Source organism: Rattus norvegicus, chromosome 20 (assembly GCF_021556685.1).
Source record: "Rattus norvegicus strain SHRSP/BbbUtx chromosome 20, alternate assembly SHRSP_T2T, whole genome shotgun sequence".
NCBI lineage: Eukaryota > Metazoa > Chordata > Mammalia > Rodentia > Muridae > Rattus > Rattus norvegicus.
In genome coordinates, this window is record NC_141553.1 from 3675385 (window position 1) to 3693569 (window position 18185).

The 18185-nt window shown below is 49.6% G+C and overlaps 1 long non-coding RNA gene across 1 annotated transcript; it reads right to left on the reverse strand.

The window, feature by feature from the left end:
- Positions 1-16199: 16199 nt before the first annotated feature.
- RT1-CE6 (RT1 class I, locus CE6) lies at positions 16200-17150 on the reverse strand. Its single transcript, NR_002155.1, is given in 1 exon segment — positions 16200-17150. It is a non-coding gene; the product is annotated as an RT1 class I, locus CE6 (long non-coding RNA).
- Between the last annotated feature and the right edge of the window lie 1035 nt (positions 17151-18185).

Below are 18185 nucleotides of genomic sequence, written 5' to 3' on the forward strand. Positions count from 1 at the left end.
GCCCAGTTTAAAACCAGATGTGCAGAAGCGAGAAATCGTCATTTGAGTGACACAAAGGTAATCTTTACACGGTGCACAATGACAGTTGTGCTAACAAAGCTGACAAGAGGTGGACGTGTGGTGGCCAGGCTTACATGCCAACTGGACTGCATCTGGAGTTAACCCCAACATGGAGGGAACACCTGTGACAGGATTTGCTCAGTTTGAAGTATGAAAAATCAACTTCTGATATGGATTTTGTGGTAGGAAGATACATTTTAATCCAGAGTATCTGAGATGGAGACCCCCACCCTAAAATGGACCACACCTTCCGGTGGACGCTACATAAGGACACGGATGAAGGAAGCCTTTGCTCTTTGCCTGCTGCTCTGCCCTGCTGGGAAGTTCCTTTCTTCACTGACTTGAGCGCCTACGTCTTTGGGGTGGTAGCTTACACTGAAGGGCAGCTGAGGCGTCCAGCCTTGTGGACTGAGCATCTACTGAATTCTTGGAGTTTCTATTCATCGTCAGCCATTGCTGAGTTATCTGGACCACAGACTGTAAGACATTATCATGCATCAAATACATTATATTATATATAACATATAAATGTTCATTCTATACGTTCTGTTACTCTTGAGACACGGCTAATACACAGACCCAGCAAGGCCAGGAAGCACTGGTCTGCCCTGTGGTGAACAGAAATGTGTGCTTTAATGAGAATGGCCCCACAGGCTCATAGATGTGAGTGCTTGGTCCCCAGGGTTGGGCACTGTCAGGAAGTGTGGCCTTGTGGGAGGGACTGCGCCACTGAGGTGGCTGAGGAGTTTCAAATGCTCAGACCAGGCCCAGGGTCTGGCTCTTTCAGCTGCCCGCGGATCTGGATGCAAACCCTCAGCTGCATCTCCTGCATCTTGTCTGTCTGTCTGTCTGCTACTGTGCTCCCCACCATGACAATAAGGAACAATTAGGATCGTGGGTGCCATTGGGTGGCCATTCATGTTGTTTCTCTAAGGGACACTGAGGCCAATGTTGCATGGACAGGTGAATAAACTTAGGGATCTTCAGGTTTGGTTTCAGATGCACAGGGTGGAGGATTCTAAGAGGCCTCCCAAGATAACAAGAGGGTGGGAAAGATCCTGCTGCCCTGGGTGAGAGAGGGGAAGCAGAACGTCACTGCAGCCTGGAGCCATGGGTGCCCCCAGACTCAGGGAGAAGAAAATGAGGACCAAGCTGTTCAGTGGGTCATCACCACAACCCAGCAACCTGGCCAAACCTAAGAGTGCCGGTGCCTGGTGCCAGGACTTTTGTAGAAGCCAGAAGTGGAATGAGAACCAAGCTCTCATAAAGGATCTTATTCATAGGAAAGGGTTGGGAATGGAGTCTCAGAAGCCATGAGGGCCTAGAGGAGTTGCAGGGTTAGAGTTGCAAGTTACAGGCGTCTCTAACATGAGAGTGGTAGGCGAGGGCAGGAAGAGTCACAGTAGCCCAGCAGGGCCCTGAAAACCACAAGGGTCTAGAGGAGCTGTGAGAGAGGCAGCTCTGAAGGGAAGGTGAGCAAAGGGCAGATAGGGGGCGCCATGGCCCAGGAGACCTAAGGGAACCGCAGAGTGGCAGCTCCAATGGTGGGAGAATGGGGCCAGCTGAAGAGGGCCAGCCTTAAAGACTGTGGCTGGAGGTACCAGTGAAGGCAAATACTCGAGACCAATGAAGCATTGCACAGCCAGCTATGCAAAACGGCCATCGCTGTCCATGGCGTCCTTTTATACTCCCTCTAAACATCCCGTGTCCTCCCACAGCTCAGGAAAACACCATGTGAATCTGTCTTACCAAACTCCATGTGTGTCTGTATCAGTTAATATATCTAAAACTTCCGCTCCAATCTGCCAATTTCCTGGAGTACACAGAATTGGTACGAAGCCTTCAGAACACCATTTCTCTGTGAAGTCAAGACAAACAATGACCAGCAAGGAATGCCCAGGTACCATCACCATCCAGCATCTTCCCTCCGGTGGGAAGTTCTTCTCGGCTGCAGACAGCTTTTCTGCAGTGCCATGAAGATCAAACTTTTGGTTTCCTTAGAGAGTCAGTTCTGTGGGATGGTATTTTGCTGAGGCAAACATGTGAAGGAGTGTTTTCCTGAAGCAAACACAACTGAAAGGACATTTTGCTAACGCAAGGACGTGAAAGGACCCATGATGTAGGATTATTTGATTATGACACACAGGGGCTGGTTCACCTTACATTGCTTTGTGGAGCTCCACTAGTTCTGATTCCATAGAGAGAAATGCACCAGAAATGTCCTGGTAGTGTGCTGGCGGCTCCCTGCTGCTTCTGTGGACTGGGCTGATTGGCAGAGTGACGTCAATCTGTGAATGATACAGACCTATGTGAAGTTTGGCAAGATAAACTCACAGGTTAAGGCAAGACACTTGGTGAGGCAAGACTTATGGAGGACATGCGAAGTTTGGAGGGAGTATAAATGGGACCCAATGGACAGTGATAGGAGGCTTGGATTGCTTGCACGGCTCTCTTTGTAATGCTTCTTGGTCTCCTGTCTTCACTGATCTGCTCTTCCCTGAGAGAGGCTTGCTAAGGAACTTCTCCTGGTGTCTCTACTGATCCTAATCCCTCCTGATGACCCATGCTAATTTGTGTGAGTTCTAGCTGTTTCTGCAAGGTCATGCTACCACTGCTGCTATCCGGACACTAATGAAGTGACCTGTGACCTGAACTGCTGATTTCCTGACAACACAGAGGAAACTTGCTCCAAAGATCAATTCCTAAACAGGTCCATTTCCCCCGTATCCTAATACCCTTTCTTTTCCACTACCTTTAGTGGGTTGTAGGCTTGAAGGGAGGTTAAAGCATTTAAGAGACCACATTAAAGTAGGACTGAGGGGCTGGAGAGATGGCTCAGCGGTTAAAAGCACCCGACTGCTCTTCCAGAGGTCCTGAGTTCAATTCCCAGCAACCACATGGTGGCTCACAACCATCTGTAAAGAGATCCGATGCCCTCTTCTGGTGTATCTGAAGACAGCTACAGTGTACTTATATATAATGATAAATAAATAAATCTTTAAAAAAGAAAGTAGGACTGAGAAAAATATACCATTACAGCACCATCTCTGTCGAGCTGCTGGGCAAGGCAGGAGAGGAGGTGCTGTCACTATGGAGATGCAGCTCCTATGGGACAGTTCCTTGCGTGGTATGGTACCAAGACTGTAGGTGAGGCAGGAAAGGTGTCACCATTGTGAATAGCTCCTCCTGACAGCAGTAGGCTGAGGCAGGAAAGGCGATGCCCAACCACGGACAGCTCCTGGGACTTTGGCAGGCTGAGGGGATGCCATGGCCTCTCCCATTAGGACAGGAGGTTCAAGTTTTGTCAGCTCCTGTCAGGGCATATCACTGCAGGCTGGGGCAGAAAGAAGCGATTTGCTGCACCTTTGATGGGATTTGCAGCTAACAGCTTAGGGTGTACAGAACTGATCATTGTTTGAAAATAAAATGCACATTTAACAAGTGGTGCCAAACGTGGGGCACTGCAGAATGGGCAGGTTTATCTCAAGTGCCTTAGAACAAAGGCAGGGGAAAAGGAATGGATACTTTGTTTCAAAAAGCCAACAATGTGTTTGCTGAAACTTTTCCTGGGCCATGCCCTGCATGGATTTCCCCAACAGTTTTCTTTTCGACTCCCCCTCATTTGGGGCTATTGTTTATAAAAAGGAGGAAAGACTTGACTGAGGAACTGGGATAAATACGGGAAGAAATGGAGAAGCTTGGGATTGAAAACATGGAGGGAAAAAGGAAAACAGCAGGGTTCTCTCTCTTCTGAGAAGTAGCAGAGTTGGCTGTGCAGCTAGAGAAATTAGCATAGAGGCAGAAAAGCTTGAAAAATGTCAAACACAGAAAAGGGAGAACTAGGCTCATTCCCAGTGACTGAAGCAGAGAGACGGAGTTTCACCTAGGGAGAAAGAGGGGAAGGAATGGGGTCAGAGGGCAGTCAGGTCAAAGTGGGAAACTGAAGGAAGGTCAGAGGAGACAGCCATTTTCAGGAGACAGGGATAAAGCACAGCACCTTCTGAGGACAAGCAGTCCTAGGTCACAAAATGACCAACAGCATTGCAAGTAGTAATACAGCATATGTCTGCTAATGGAGATAATCCACAAGGTCAAATGGCCACTGATAAATCAGGAGAGGGGGGAAAAGCAAAGTAATTCAAAGCCCCTATGCTTCAGCTCAAAACTCAGAGTCCTGGGCAAGCCTTGTGGTAATATTAGATTTTCCTGAATGTCTCGATGTAATTACTGAGTCTCAATATGTAGAAAGAGTTATTCCGCTCTTAGCAACTGAATTCATCCTGGGAAATTCAGAATTAACTTTGTTACTTATGCAACTGCAACAGGCGGTCAGAAATAGAAACTGTGTCTTATATATCACCCGTAATTCAGTCTCTCACAGGCTTCCCAGGTCCACTAGCAGAAGGAACTGAAATTGATGAATTAGTAAAGGAAATGTGTTACAAGCCTCAGATAATTGTGAAAACACTAGGTTAACAGTAATTTTTTTTCGGAGCTGAGGACCGAACCCAGGGCCTTGTGCTTGCTAGGCAAGTGCTCTATCACTGAGCTAAATCCCCAACCAAAACAGTAATATGTTAAAGAAAAAAATTCTATCACCAGGCAAAGAGAAAAGGAATTTATAAAAATATGTCCTTCTTGTTTTTCGTAGTAACCAAACTCCTTTACACACTGGAAGGAACTTTAAGGGAACCAAAACCAACCAACCAACCAAACAAACAAACAAACAAACAAACAAATAAACAAATAGAAATCTGGCAAGTCTATGTGTTTCAGTTTTGGAAAAGGAAAGTTTCTATACAATACCATTGACACATACTCAGGCCTTCAATAGGCAACTGCTCTGAGTTCTGAAAAGACTGATTCTGCAATTACACATTTACTGGAAGGAAGAGCTCTTCTTGCGATACCTGTACAAATTAGGACTGAAAATTCCCCTGCTTATGACTCCAGTAAGATGCAGCAATTCTGCCCTCATTACAAAGCACATTACAGCTACACCACACAATCCTGCAGGGCAAACAGTGGTAGAAAAGACCCAATCACACCTTAAAGAACACAGCTATAAAAACAAAATGAAAGAATAAAGGCCCCAGGGGTAGAATAGATTGTGCTCCGTTAACTTTGGATTTTCTGAACATTAACCAGAGAGGAACAAGAGTTGCCGAGAGACACTGGTACAAGGGGAAAACTGTGGAATTAAATCACCCTATATACTATAAGGAGGGGTTAACATCAGAATGGAAGTCAGCAAATCTATGGTGTTGGGGATGCTGATTTGTTTTTATTCCCGCAGGACACAAAAGGTTGTAGATTGCATCAAAAATCATAAAGCTCAGAGTTGACCAGGGAGGTCCTCTGAAAACCATGGCCACTCACCCAGACCAAGTAAAGGAGAGAACCTGACCAGACACTGCCTTCCTATGACAGCCAGAAAAGCCCAGACAAGAAATGTTCAGCTCCTAACCACTGACAGGCCCATGTCACAGAATATTTCATTATTGTACATAGAAAACCTAATTGTGAGCAAAATATAAAATCCTCAAAACAAAAGCCAGGCTGGTTTGCCACCTGCAATCCTGGTTAATGGGAGCCCGAGGCGCTGGCGGGAAAGGTTACTCCACTTACAGAATAAGGCTAAGGCCAGCCTGGACCCCAACCTGAAAGTAAAGGGCTGGGTCATAGGTCAGGGGCAGGAAGCAGTCCCCATGTTCTGTTTACAGCGGGGGTGGGGGGGAATTTCAGGTGAAAGATGATGTCAGGGTAAGAAAAGGTAATTTGAGGTTCTTTCCTTTACCCCATACACCCCAGGGCCTTGGCTGCACCAGGCTGGGGGGCCCTAAGCTCGACGAGACCCAGCCTTGGGAAACCATGCGGCTTTCTCACTTGTCACAACTTTCCCACCTACTCCACCACCCCCTCCAGGTGCCAGTCCTGGGGCTCCCAGGCTCCTGGGTTCTCATCATAGCCCTGGGTGTTCTGGAACTTGCTATGTGGTGGAACAATGCAGGGATCCGCCCTCCTGAGGGCTGGGATTAAAGGCATTTAATCCTAAAGAATCCCGGAACCCTTTCGTGGAGTGGGTCTCATCAAACTCAGCAGGTGTGCAGCTCAGTGAGGACAGGGTCAGGAGGTGGGGAGCTCATATCCCGGGCGGGCGACAGCAACAACAAAAGAAAGAGAAACTAACGCCTCGATGTGGGGACTGTGCAGGGGATATCCGGTTCCTTAGTGTGGCCCTTGTTCAGTGTGACCCAGACAGCTTCGGGGGCGCGTGAAGCTGCAGACCAACAAGCAGTTCCTGCAGTCTGGAGGGACTTTTGGCACAGCCCAGTCCATCCCCAGGACCCTTGGGGGCTGCGATGCCGCTCATGGCCGCCAGGCGGCAGCAGAACACACGAGTAGGAGCCTGTCCAGGTCTGGATCACCTAAGTGGCTGTGAGCTTTGAAAGCTGGGGAAGGCTCTTCATACAGAAGCAGCCAGGAATTTCCCCTTCAGCCCCAAATCCTCTGTTTTGCGGTTTTCACGGATCCTTATGATCTTCGGGCTGAAACACAGATTGCACCTCTGGCTCCTCCCCTGAACACACACACACACACACACACACACACACACACACACCCTCACACACACATATAAAGACAGACGCACGAACGCACCCACGCGCGTGCAGGCCCCCCGCCCCCACATACACACCCGACACTTGGCATGCAGAGGTGAGGCAGGAGGATGGAGAATTCAAGGTCAGGACAGGAGAGAGTACTCAGAGGTTGAGAACACTGACCACTCTTCACAGGTCCTGAGTTGAAGTCTCAGAAATCACGTGGTAACTCACAATCCTCTAGAATAAGGTCTGGCTCCCTCTGCTGGCGGGCAGGCATATGTGCAGACAAAACGTGTACATAATAAATAAATCTTAAAGAGAGAATTCAAGGTCACCCTGAGCTACAAGACATAGCACAAACAGCATAATTGGGCGAACACACAGGCTGCATAGACGAGTAGCATCAGGGGCCACTCTGTAGGGGGAGTTGTGTCGATTTTTCCCTTCCGTTGCTCAATCCTAAGACCAGTGGATAAACCTAGTGCAGGGGACCCTAGAGCCCTGAAGTAGGGTTGGTAGGTGTTCCTTCATGCTGTAATGTTCCCCAATATTGTTAAAGGATCTCTTTCTTTAAAGAAACCTTATTTTTCTTCATTTCTTTTTTGTTCTTTTAAAAAATATTTTTATGTAAAAGGGTATTTTGTCTCCACGATATGTCTGTGCACCACGAGCATGGAGTACCCCAGGCGGCCAGCAGAGGGCGCCCTATCCCCTCTGACGCTGGAGTTACAAGTGTGTGAGAGCTGGGAACTGAACCCAGGTCCTGTGAAACAGCAATAAGCATTCTTCACCTCTGAACAACCTCTCCAGCTCCACGAATTTACTCAGCATATTTTTATGCCTTGGCTCTCTGTGATTCTTTTCTCTGCAGAACAGGGCCGCACTCAGGCCTGAGCCACCCAAATACCCTTCAGAGACGGTCTGTACAGGAGAAGCCCTGGGTTCCTCAAGGTCACAAGTCCAAGAGTCCCAATCTGTCCCCACAGTGTTCAGTCCGATGTCCTCCAGCACCAAGCAAGGATTGGTAACATAACTGGCACATGGATCCTTCCAGATGCCCTGTGTGGACTTAGATTTTTCAAAACCTACTTTAATAAGCTTACTTAAATGTCTTAACCTCTCCTCTAGCCCACCACCCACCCAGAGGTAGAAGAGAGGAAAGGTTAACAGGCAAAGGAAGATGTGCACCTGTCTAGAAATAGTTCTTTGGGGTGAATCCAATCTGCGTCGTCAGGATACCAGCACTGAGCTCACACGGGTCAGCATTGGCAGTTCACTCCAGAAGCAACTTTGAGGCTCTACCCATCGGCCTGAGTGTGCAGAAGCAGGATGAAGCTGCCAGGACACCACCAGAAGTTCCTTGGTTTGTTTCTCTCTACAAAGTCATGGCAAACAATCGGCGAAGAAGGCATCAGCATCGTCAGTGAAGAGCGGCTTCAAAAGCCCAACGAAGACCCACGAAGAGTGGCAAGGGGAACCAAAGCCACACAGTGTCGTCCCTGGTCTGTTGGGTTATATCTATGCCCTTTCCCAACACCACGAGTTCTCTTAAGAGGACATCTCTCAACCTCTAGCAAAACACCCCATGCCCCTCTTCCAGGCAGCTTCCAGAAAACACCACGTGTCTGCTTCAGAAAAAAACATCCTCTCATGAGACAGTTTCGAGAAAAACATTACACGACACAACCGAGTCTCCAAAGAAACCAGAAATTTCCACTTCAGGCCTGGTTCTCCTAGATTAGGTCCTCAGATCAGTTGGCTGTGCTGCCAAAGTGTTTGTTTGTTTGTTTCTTTTCTTTCCTTATTTTTAAAGATTTATTTATTTATTCTATATAAGTACAGTGTGGCTGTCTTCAGACACACAGAAGAGGCATCAGATCGCATTACAGATGGTTGAGAGCCACCATGTGGTTGCTGGGATTTGAACTCAGGACCTCTGGAAGAGCAGTCAGTTTTCTTAACCACTGAGCCATCTCTCCAGCCCACCAAAGTGTTTCTTGTACTCCACCCATGTCTGTTTTTAATAGGTAGGCTCTAATTCCATCTTTAGCCCAAAGCTTTAGGATGGGATTTTGAAATAACAGAAAACCCTTGTCTGCTGACTGTGTTTTAAACATTGGGAATGTGGTTCAGTGACTAGAGTGCCCATCTTGTACACTGCAGGTCCCAGGTTCAATTCCTCAAGACCTCCAAAAACAGGGCAGGGGCACCCAGGCCGGGATGGTGAGGTGACTCATGTAACAGGGCTTGCCACCAAGTCCGACCACCTGAGTTCAGTCCCCCAGAACCCACATGGAAAGAGAGAACTGGCTCCCCAAGGCTGTCTTCTGACTCCTTCCACCCCCCAACACAACCACCACAGGGGATTGCCCTGATTCACACACAATGCACACACACACACACACACACACACACACACACACACCACACAGCAATAGTGTAAACACATAACACATAAAATATTGAAAATGCCCGTGGTTGTCCTTGCACAGGTTGTCCTTTAATCCTTCTGTCAGCTTCTCATCACAACGTGGGTTTTGGACACAGGAAACTTCCCCACTGGAAAGTGTGGAGGCAAATTGGACACAACTTATACACGTGTGTTTCTGTGTCCTTCAACAGGAAACAGTTGTGGTATAATTAATAAAGCTCACGACCGGTTCTGGCGAGTTCCCACTCCATGCAGATTCCCGTGCTCTAGCTGTTTCTGTGTCAGCCGCTTTCACACACTGTCCCCTTGGCGGGCTGTTACCACGCCTGACACACACATCCCATTCCTCGGTCTGTGCTAGGGTGGCCCCACACCACGCTAGCCCCAAGCATTCCATAGCCTAGCACAGCTTCCTGTCAGGGACTCTGCTCACTCTCCCAACAACCCAGTGAGATCATCACTCAACAGACTGCAACCCAACACCCAGGTTTATGTGTTAAATACTCAGTGTGCAATGCATCCACACAATTAACTCACATCCGATTGATAAGGATACAAACCGCCCACGTAGACAAGATAAATCTGCCTATAGAAATCCATCCCTAAAGAAATATTCATAACAACCTGTGTCTACAGAGATGCATGGTGAGGATCATTTAAGTCTGCCTCCATGTTGCTTCTCCCTTTCTGCTCCCCCCTCTCCTTCTAAAACCTGTTCCCGCCTCCCTTTCTTCTTGCCCAATGACAGGCCTCCTTTGATCTTGTGTCTGCCTTCACCTGCATAAGGACATCAACCTACATGAAACCATTATGGATCCTTCTTATTGCACTGATTTAATTGTTATGTGTAGGGCTGTGCGTGTCATGATGCCCACGCGAGGCTCAGGGGATAACGTAGAGGACTCAGGTCTCTCCGTTCACCATGTGGCTTCCCTGGATCAAACTCAGGGAGCAGAGCTTGGTGGCAAGCACCTTTACACTCTGAGCCCTCTCGATGGTCCCCTTGGAAATCATTGGGATCGAAGGTTTCCTTTGGAAAGTTCCTTCCTTCCTGGACTTGACTCATACAAGAGATGTCCACCATGACATTAGAAAAAGCATTTACTGGCCAGATAGGTACCAGCTTTGCCTTGGGTGACTCTGGAGAACCAAGCCTTCTGGCCCAGGCCCCACCTGTGGCAGTGTCAGCCCGCTATGGCTGGGAGAGGCCAAAGCCTCAATCCAGACTCCATTTTAGAGAACTTGAACTCAGGCAAACTAACAGGTTGGTGCCTAGCGTTAGTTTCCAAGTTACGTCCCAACAAAACTTGAGCCTAGCCCCAGTCCCTAGGCAACCCCCATCAGGACCTGTGTCTCCAGGTTACACCCAGACAAACCTGCACCCCCGGTTACAAGCCCATCCCCTGTCCAACGACCACCAATGCAGAGGGAAGCAGAAGTTAAGTTTATGATACGATTCCCAGCACCAGCCAATGATGTCAAAGGCCGTAGTAACTTCCAATTAGATGCTTGCACACTCCCCCACATTTACTGCTTACTTATTGGGGATACAGTGAGCCCCAGTAGATATTCGGGGCTCCTCATCAACAAAACTGTCCTGCAGGACACAGTGCACTGGCCTGAGCTGGTTCAAAGGAAAAGGCCCTACTGTGATTACCTCAGATCGAGATCAGCTCCTGTCTGGATTTGGGGATCTCTAACATTTCCCTGGCACCACATCTGCAAGACCCCATATTTGCACCGAGAGCTTGGGTGTCACTGTCTGTATTAGCTACTGTGGTCCTTAGAATAAGACAAGCCCTGTATTCTTGGTCTCTTGCACTTGGAGGAGCCCAAGAGAAGGGTAGAGCAGCTCAGAAGAATGACAGACAGACAGAGATTTCTGAAGAGCTGGAGTTTAGTTGTAGCATCAGGCTTGTTAAATAGATATCTCGCATGTAGTTAAGAAAATAAAGTTTTGGGCTGGAGAGATGGTTCAGCGGTTAGAACACTGACTGCTCTTCCAGAGGTCCTGAGTTCAAGTCCCAGCAACCACATGGTGGCTCACAGACATCTGTAATGAGGTCTGATGCCCTCTTCTGGTGTGTCTGAAGACAGCGACAGTGCACCCATGTAAATGAAATAAATAAATCTTAAAAAAAAAAAAAAGAAAAGAAAAAGAAAAAAAAGTTTCCTTGCTGAGCTGTCAGGTTTTTACCTCAGCTTCTGCCTCCCGTGTTTTTAGTGCTATGAATATGAGATGATTTAAATGGCCACAGGCCTCTGAGGGGGACTTTGCTCTCTTGCCATACAGAGCCACCCAAAGGCAGAGCAACCACAGGTGCATCAGCTGCAAGACCCAGGTGCACAGAGCTGGGGGTGGAGATTAAGAGACTTCAGGGAGTTACCTCCAGAACACCAGATGGAAAAGGTAAGACAGTCCAGGAGTATAAGAGTTTCAGGGGGCGGTGCCCAGGTTACAGGAGAGAGAAGCATCGCCGTGCGCTAAGTGGAAACTTCTGGTTTCTTTGGAAAGTCAGTTGAGTCAGATGATGCTTTGCTGAAGCAGACACAGGTAAAAAGATGTCATGATAAGGCAGACACGTGACAGAACACGTGACAGGACACGTGATGGGTCACGTGATGTTTGGAAGGAATGTAATTAAAACCCAACAGACAGCAGACGAGGCTGCATGCTATGGCTGAGTCTTACCATTGTTTATGGGTCACCGTTTCTCCTGATTCCATAGAGAGAAATGCACCAAAAACTTCTGGTGATTTGCTGGTGGCTTCTCGCTGCCTCTGCAGTGGGCTGGTGGGCAGAGTGGAAGTTTCGGGATATGTCAGCTGATACAGACTCAAGTGGAATTTCACTGAGGCAAGACTCGTGGAGGATACGTGCTGTTTGGAGGGAGAATGAAGAGGACACAGTAGACAGTGGGGGCGGCTTGCACAGCTGGCTTTGCAGCGCTTCCTTGGTCTCCAGTCTTCACCTTCCCAGAGCTCTGCTTTGTGGATGGAGTCACAGCAGAGAACTTCTCCTGGCTTCCCTGCTGGTCCTGCTCAGTCCTGCTGACTCATGCCGATTTGGTGGAGGCCTGGCAGTTTCTGCTGCCTTGTGCCACCGCTGATGATTGTGTCTGCCATCCTGACACTACGGACCTGGACCGCTGCTGTACTGTCAATTAGAGATTGGAGTTGACCTCAGGAACTACTACACAGCAAACAGCTCAGCCTCCCAGCTTCTTCTGAACTGACCAGCCATTGCTGATTCTTGTGAACTGAGCTGCAGATTAATTTGCCCCAGAGAACCATTTCTAAACAAGCCCACCTCTCCAGTATCCTCATAACACTTCTTTTCCATGTCCTTTGGTGGGGTTTGGATGAGAAGGGAGATTACATATTTAAGAATCCCAATACTGAAAATAGGTTTTGAAAAGTCTAAGCCAATTATCTCAGCTGGGTATGTGCTCCTGAGAGTTCACAAAAAAGCACATCCTACACCTCAGTTCCCTGACACTGGAGAGAAGCAGAAATCACCACAGCAGCATGGCTACAGGGAGAGCCCAGGGCAGCTTCCCGAACTCATCATTAGCAGCTAAATCAAGTGGGTGGGAGGAAATGTAGTGACTCGTCTTATGCACCCTGCACTTTAGAGGACCCCACTTGAGTCTCTGATCTTCAGCCCTGGGGGCTCATAATCCTGGGGACAGTACAAGGCTCTGGCCTTCCCTGTGTCCTTGTGATCACAGACTCTCCCCATGTCTTCACAGTGATGGAGAAGGCACAGCCTGGAGGTGACAGAGCTGAGGCCTGAGCCCATCAAAGACAAGAACTGACTGAGCACACCTGGGCACAGCCCTGTCCACACTCAGCTCCCACATCCTCACCCTGTCCCACCAGATACACACAGCTTAGTGACACAGACTCTGGAAGCTTCTCCATCTGCCATTTAGTTTTTTTCAAAAACAAAACACCAAAACAAAAAAAACCTCTAAATATTCCATCTAGAAATTTCAAAAGTGTCACGTCCTGCAGGACAGTTAAGGAGGGTGCTGGGTGTATCTGGAAGAGAATGAGGGACAAGAGACACGAAGAAGGACGCCAGGACAAGAGTCTGATCAAGGCGACAATTTTATTTTTCCCCAAGGCTGAATTTATACCATAACGTGGGTAACAGAGGGAGGGGGGAAGTAAGAAACATTTACACAATATTCGTGTGGTCAGGGAATAGGCTGATGTTGACAGGATGTTAGACAGGTCACAGGTTTGTCATATTATTAGTCAGTAGGATGTTGGTTTTTCAGAAAGGTTACAGGTCATCACATTGGGTATCTTAACGTCAGATATATTTCTCAACAAGGTCACAGCCTTATCATATTATTATTCATTTTGATCACCAGATTTGTATTAGTCTCCTGCAGCTGGCTGGGGAGTTTCTATGAACCCAGTCATACTTAATTCTAACCATAATAATAACATTAATAGTGGAGGGCTTCAAGGGCATCGCTCCCAACAAAAAAGCAATCAACACTTGGGTCAAGGATGTGAACAATCAAGTTCACATTCAGGTTCCTATTTTTAGTGTGGAATGAGGGGCTGCAGCTCAGGGTAGCACAGACTCACAGGATGCAGATGTCCCCAACCCCCACACCAAGGCTGGACCAGCAAGGTTGGCTGTGGAGGGGAAAGCAGGCAGCACAGGGACAGGGTCCTGAAGGGCAGGGCAGGCTGGGCTCCACAGTTCTTCACACAGAAGACATTGAATAACAGGAAACATCAGACACTGGTGTCTAAAGAGAACTGAGGGCTCTGGATGTCACAGGAGAGACCTGAACACATCGTCTGTCACTCAGTCCACTCCAGGCAGCTGTCTTCATGCTAGAGAACGAGAGTCACAAACCATCACTGTGAAGACAACAGCCCAACAACCCTCCACTCACAGGGGATTCTGGGAGTCCCTGAAACCCAATCATGTCCACATTGTCCCTCCCCAGTCAGACCCCAGAGTCACCTTCACAATCTGCGAGGGACACATCAGAGCTCTGGCAGCTGTCCTTGCCTAGGGTAAAACAAAACATATGTATATGTATATCTGTAAATGTGTATGTGTATATGTATGTATTCACATCACCGTACAACTGAGACCCCCAGAAGATTTCTCTGGAGGAGCTACAGTGGATTCCCTGAGCTCCCAACATCTCCAGCTTCACTCCAATACCCTCAGGGACACTCCTGCCCCCAACACTAACCTAGAGCAGGGGCGTAGTCTCCTCCTTTTCCACCTGTGAGAAGAAAAGCTGTGAGAGTTCAAGGAAGGTCTTGTGAGGAGGAAGTTTCCAGAACTGACAGAGGACCCAGTTGGAGACAGTAGCAATGAGGGGTGTGACCGTGTTTCCCACTAATGAGCAGAGCACTCTCCTAAAGAAGGTGAGGGGAAACAGACCCTGCCCTTTCCTACCTGTTTTTATCCATCTCTTCCTCACAACACACACCAGAGCTCCAATGATCACAGCTGCAATGATGGCCACAGCAGAGATGGCTCCAACAACAACATAAATGACATTGGTTTCCATGTTGGAGTCAGTGGATGGAGGAGACTCTGGGAAGGACAGGTACAGGAAATGAAGGTGGGAGTCATGACCCCAGCTCTCAGCCCTGACCAGCTCAGGGTCTGCAGAAGGCTCCAGCTTTCCCTGAGCCCAGCTCTGCACCCACACACTCCTTACCCCATCTCAAGGTGAGAGGCTCAGGCAACCCCTCATGCTCCACATGGCATGTGTAATTCTGCTCCTTCCCAGAAGGCACCACCACAGATGCCCACTTCTGGAAGGTTCCATCCCCTGCAGGCCTGGTCTCCACAAGCTCCATGTCCTGGGTCAGGTCCTCCCCATTCAACTGCCAGGTCAGGGTGATGTCAGCAGGGTAGAAGCCCAGGGCCCAGCACCTCAGGGTCACATCACCTTCATGTCTGGGGTGAAGGGTCACATGTGCCTTTGGGGGATCTGTGTGGAAGATTTAAGAAATCACACAGTTAACAAGACAAACTGAAATCTACACAGGACACAGTTAAGTCAATGATGACACTGAACTGTGTCAGTCTGACACTTCAACTGTCATCGACTAGTGAGCTGCAGGGAGAGCTGGTCCCCTCAGTAGAGAACTGCACACTTTCCTGAGGGACTCAGAAGCTAAGAGGGAATCCACATGATTCCAGTGGGTCAACATGACCGTCCTTATGTGATATTCTATAGCATGAGAGGGTAGTCACAGAACTGAAGAAAGAATGGAAAATAAGTTATTTAATATGTATTAGCAGATAAACACTGACTAGAAGCAAAATAATGCCTTCAAAAAAAAAAAGGAAAGAAAAAAGAAAGTAAGAAATAAGAAAAAGCGAGAGGGTTGGGGATTTAGCTCAGTGGTAGAGTGCTTGCCTAGCAAGCACAAGGCCCTGGGTTCGGTCCCCAGCTGGGGGGGGGAGGGGGGAAAGCGAGAAAAAAAGAAAAAAGAAACCCCACAATTTATGTTCCTCCAGAGTACCCCACAAGGGCTCATGGGACCATTCTCCACTGTAGGAAGAGAGAGAAATGGGGTGTGGAAGAGAGGCAAACCCCACATCAGGGAGGGATCTGTGAGAATGTATTCTTTGGAAAGTTCTAGAAACTGGGGGAACCAGCCTAGTGTAGTGGAGTCCATGTCTCCTATGAGGTAAAGGAGACTTCTGGTCCTGAGGTGTAAGGGCTGACACACTCAGCATGACAGGAGTCAGTGTGCTCAGAGAGTGGGTGTGGGCAGAGGACCTGGCCTGGGAGAGGCCATGGCTGACAACAGGGAGCCCCTGCTGTTAAGACAGGAAATTCTCTCCTTCCCTCCTGAGAGGGACTCAGAACTCTCCAGGGAGAAGGCTGGGCCCTGGGAGAGGCAGTGCAGTCACTGTGATGAGGGATCAGGAGACCCAGGGACACTGTCTCCCCTCTGAGACAGGGGCATCACCCAGCTGAGGGTTTCTTCTTCCCCAGGACTGAGCCCCAGCCCGAGGGCAGAGGGAGGAGAAGCCCGCGGCCCCCCGCACCTGAGCGCAGCAGCGTCTCCTTCCCGAGCTCCAGGTATCTGCGGAGTGACTCCACACACTCGCCCTCCAGGTAGGCCCTCTTTCTCTCTGCCTCAGCAGCCTGATCCCACTTGCTCCGGGTCATCTGTGCCGCCGTGTCCGCTGCCATCCACGTTTTCAGGTCTTCGTTCAGAGCGATGTAATCGCGGCCATCGTAGGCGAACTGCACATACCCGCGGAGGAGGCTCCCGACCGACCCCACGTCACAGCCATACATCTTCTGGAAGGTGTGCGAGCCTGCGGGACCCCGCGGTCAGACCCCGCCCCACCCCGGCCCCGCCCGCCCGCGGACTCCTCAAAACTGAAAGGGAAACCGGCCCGTGTCTGTTCTTCTCCTGAACCTCGGACTTGGGACCAGGGACCTCTCTGGCCGTGTGGGGACGCGGAGGGGTCGTGACCTCCGACCCGGGGTCACTCACCGTCCTCGCTCTGGTTGTAGTAGCTGCGCAGGTTCCTCAGGCTCCCTTGGTACCACTGCTCCCTTCTCTTGGCTCTCTGCGTCTCCTCCTCCCAATACTCTGGCCCCTCCCGCTCCACCCACCGCGTCCGCGGCTCCATCCTCGGATTCTCCTCGTCGCTGTCGTAGTGCACGAACTCCGTATCGTCCACGTAGCCGACAGAGATGAACCGTGGCTCCCCGAGGCCGGGCCGGGACACCGCGGTGACGAAATACCGCAGCGAGTGTGAGCCTGGGGGCGGTGCGCGTGAAACCCTGATCTCCTCCCGGGACCCCGGGCGGGTGCGCGGGCCGGGCAGGGAGCAGGGCGCGGGGTTCTGGACGCCGGTGGAGAAGGAGCAGGGTCTGGTGTGCGACGTGGAGACCCGGCTTCCCAGGTGCCTTCCCCGCCCCTCTCCCAGAGGCCATTTCCCTCCGGACCCGGCACTCACCCGCGCAGGTTTGGGTCGGGGCCAGGGCGGCCGCCAGCAGCAGGAGTAGCGTGGGCGGCGCCGTGGCCCCCATCCGAGATCAGGAACAGGTCTGAGTCAGGCTGCATGGACTTTACAACCAACCCAAGATAGCACTACCCAGTTGGAGGTCAGAGCGAATCAGATCCATAGGAGCTGTAAAGAAGGTTGTGGCTTCCGGGCAAGAGAAGGGCAGGGTTGTGCTGCAGGAGAACTCAGGGAGCAGAGTAAGGCCCTTGTGCACCTCTGTGTTAGTGAGGGTTTCCATTGCTATGATAAGACCCCATGACCAAAAGAAACTTGAGGAAGAAAGAAAGGATTTATTTCAGTTTCCACTTCCACATCACAGTCCATCATTGAAGAGATTCAGGGCAGGATCTTGAGGCAGGACTCTAGCGGTAGGAGCTGAAGCAGAGACCATGAGAACCATTGCTAACTACCTCGTTCCTCATGGCATGCTCAACCTGTTCTCTTGTACAATCCACGACCACCAGCCAGGATTACCTCCAGTGGGCTGAGTCCTTCCATATTCATCGTTAATAATAACTTTAAAAATGCCTCATAGACTTTCCTAAAGGCGGCCCTGGATGGAGGCATTTTCTCTTCTCAGGATCCTCTTCCCAAATCTGTCTTGGTTTGTGTCAGGTTGACAAAATGCAGACAGCATGGCTTCCTGGTGCAGGGTCGCCCAGGGAGAGCTGAGGGAGGAGAATGTGGATGAGCTCCTCCCCCTGACCTACCCTCTGGATGGAGGACCCAAGGTAAACAACAGTTGGAATGCAAAGAAGGGGTGGGTTCCCACCTCATCCCTGCCCCTCAGTCCTGAGGACTTGTCTGTCCCCTGCCTGTTGGATGCTGCTGCTGATATAATCACAGGAGAGACTGATAAAGTCAGAGCAAGTGGGGGGGAGGGGAGAAATAGGGACATTTTCTTCCCTCAGAGCAGGCCAATCTGATTTTGGAGGGATTGAGGAGAGGCAGGCAAGTTAGGTAGGTTAGGTAGGTAGGTAGATAGATAGATAGATAGATGGATAGATAGACAGACAGATAGATAGAGTTAGATATAGATACACATAGAGACAGATACATA